Source organism: Saccopteryx leptura, chromosome X (assembly GCF_036850995.1).
Source record: "Saccopteryx leptura isolate mSacLep1 chromosome X, mSacLep1_pri_phased_curated, whole genome shotgun sequence".
Classification (NCBI taxonomy): domain Eukaryota; kingdom Metazoa; phylum Chordata; class Mammalia; order Chiroptera; family Emballonuridae; genus Saccopteryx; species Saccopteryx leptura.
In genome coordinates, this window is record NC_089516.1 from 95,925,743 (window position 1) to 95,929,054 (window position 3,312).

The window sequence follows — 3,312 nt, forward strand, 5'->3', positions numbered from 1 at the left end:
AAACTCTTTAACATTTTATTTAACATTGATTTAGTGTGATGAACTCCTTTAGTTTCCCTTGTCTAAGCTCTTTATCTGCCCTTGCACCCTAATAATAGCTTTACTAGGTAGAGTAATCTTGGTTATAAGTCCTTGGTTTTGATCACTTTGAATTTTTTGTGCCCATCCCCTATGGCTTGCAGAGTTTCTGTTGAGAAGTCAGCTGACAGTTTTATAAAAGATCCCTTGTGGGTAACTAACTACTTTACACTTGCTGCTTTTAAGATTCTCTGTTCTTAATTTTTTGCATTTTAATTATGACCTGTCTTGGGATGGGCCTCTTTGATGTTCATATTGTTTAGGACTCTCTGTGCTCCCTGAACTTGTATAACTATTTCTTTCACTAGGTTAGGAAAAATTTTTATCATTATTTTTTCAAATAGGTTTTCAATTTCTTCTCCCTTTCTTCTCCTTTTGGAACCCCCATGATGTGAATGTTAGTTTGCTTGAAGTTATCCCAGAGGCTCCTTACACTACCTTTATTTTTGGATTTTTTTTTTTAATTTTTGCAGTTCTGACTGGGTGTTTTTGATTTCCTTATATTCCAAATTGCTGATTTGATTCTGAGCTTGACGTTCTTCTCTAAGGTTGATTTTCTGTAAATTATTCTTCATTTCTGTTACTATATCCATTTCTGACTGGCCCTTTCTTTATGTTGTTGAGATTCTCTCTAAGTTCATTGAGCATACATATAACCAGTGTTTTGAATTATGAATTCTGTAGATTTCTTGTCTCCATTTTGTTTAGTTCTTTTTCTAGAATTTTGTTCTGTCCTTTCATTTAAGATATGCTTCTTTTTCTCCTCATTTTGGTAGCCTTCTTGTATTTCTTTCTATGTATTAGGTGGAGCTTCCACATATCCCAGGCTTGGTAGGGTGGCCTAATGTAGTAGGTGTTCTGTAAGGTCCAGTGGCACAACCTTCCCAATAACTCAAATTGGGCACTTGAAGTATGCACTATGTATGGGCTGTGTACACCTTTCACTTGTAGTTGAACCTTGACTGCTATTGGCATATCAATGAGAGGGCTTTACCCCCAGGCCAATCTGCTGAAATGATGGGCTGCAACTACAAACCACTGAACACCACGGAGGATTAAATGTGCAGGGCCCTACCCCACAGAGCAGGACTTACTTCAGAGAGGCTTTGATGCCTGCTGAGTTTGCCTTTGAGTGTGTTGATTGTAGAGGTGGTTGAGTGTTGATGTTTTGATGTGATCTAAAGCTGACCACTGGGTATACTGCCTCTGGAGCCTCCCAGGAGGTGCAGGTCAAGGACAGCTGCTGCTTGTGTTCTGCCAAGGGCCACTCTCCATGAGTTAAAAAGTGATCTGCACATGGCTTGTACTTATGCTGAGCTTAGAGATATCCAGGCAAGCTGAGAACCATGGTTGACTATTGTTAGTGTCACACTTAGGACCACATAGCAAGAGGTACTGGGAACACTGAAGCCAGATGATGCTTATTTGGGAGATTTTTAAAAATCTGAAACATGAGGGCCCTGGCCGGTTGGCTCAGTGGTAGAGCGTCGGCCTGGTGTGTGGGAGTCCTGGGTTCGATTCCCAGCCAGGGCACACAGGAGAAGCGTCCATTAGGATGGCTCTGTGACCTCTGCCTCAGGCGCTAGAATGGCTCTGATTGCGGCAGAGTGACATGCCAAGATGGGCAGAGCATTGCCCCCTGGTGGGCATGCCGGGTGGATCCTGGTCAGGCGCATGCGGGAGTCTGTCTGACTGCCTCCCCATTTCCAACTTCAGAAAAAGAAAAAAAATCTGAAACATGAATGTGACAGGCCATTCATGTGTAAAAGCCACTGGAAACAGCTTGGATGGGCCTGAAAGTTGGGTGGAGTGGAGCCTCAGGGAATCACCAAGGTGAGGCAAAGAGTATGAGACAGATTTGATGGATTCTCAGATATAGTGCTGACTTGGTGGCTCTGTGAGGAGAGGGCTCATCAAAGAAACAATGGCTTCTGCCAGCGCTTTTTTATGGATAGAAGCTGGTCACCTCCAGCCTTCCCAGCTATTATTCTGATGCTGAACAACTCAGTTCCTCCCCATATGTCTCTGGTGCCTTTCACGCTGCTGCACTTGTGTTAGAGCTCAGAGGGAGTGAATCCAAGTCTATGCACAGGCTCTTTAAGAGGAACTGTATGGGATTCCAGCAATCTCTGTCTTCTCCAACCTTAATCCCTGCTGGCCTTTATAGCCAGAAGTTATGGGAACTTCTTTTTCTTGAAATGGAACCTTGGACTTAGTCTGGGCCTGGTGAGGGGCTAGGACCCTTTGCTCCACAAGAGCAAGCAATCAAGATATCCCTCCCAAAATTCATATGCCATTTGTGGGTGTAAGACCAACCTATTCTGCATCTCTGCTCCTCTTACCAGTCTCATTGTGGTTTCTTCTTTAAGTTTTTAGTTGTAAAATTTCCCTTCAACCAGATTTTAGGCAGTAATAAATGATGGTTGTTCTGTAGCTTAGTAGAAATTTTGATGGGGTTGTGGGAGGAGGCAAAGAGCTTATTTACCTATGCCTCCATCTTGACTGGAAGTCTGAGAATAAAATTTTATAGAGACTTGACTTTCTGAAAGAAGTGAGAAAAAGAGTCCTACACATGCTAGATTAGGGGATAGGTGAAATCTCCCTATGATCAGGTAACAAATGTTTTTGCTAAGAGATAGGTGAGTTGAAGATAAAAGCAGCTTATTGTTTTATTTGTTATCAAGGCTGAGTATGGGAAGGTATGATTAAAATAGGCTACCCAACACTTTTTACTCATTGTCCAACAGGAAGGAAATGTCAGTAAAACAATGAATCTGCAACGCCAATAAAGAGCATTATGGTGACTGATAAATCGTTTGCTTGAAATTTATTTGTTTTTGTTGTAAGCACCTAACAGACTCCTAGAAACAGGAAGTTCATGTCACTTAATTATTGGTACAGAGCTGTTCTCTTCTATCATGTCTCCTGATTCCTCACTCTCCCTCTACCCTAACTTCAATTACTTTAAGGAAATAGCTGAGTATGCTGGTAACTTCAATGAAAAGAAAGAACTAAAATTTTATGGCTCTGTTGGATACATATGCTCCAAATACCATCCTGCTTAAATCCATAAATATATATATATATATATATATATATATATATATATATATATATATATATTTGTATTTTTCTGAAACTGGAAACGGGGAGAGACAGTCAGACAGACTCCCGCATGCCCCCGACCGGGATCCACCCGGCACGCCCACCAGGGGTGATGCCCTGCCCACCAGG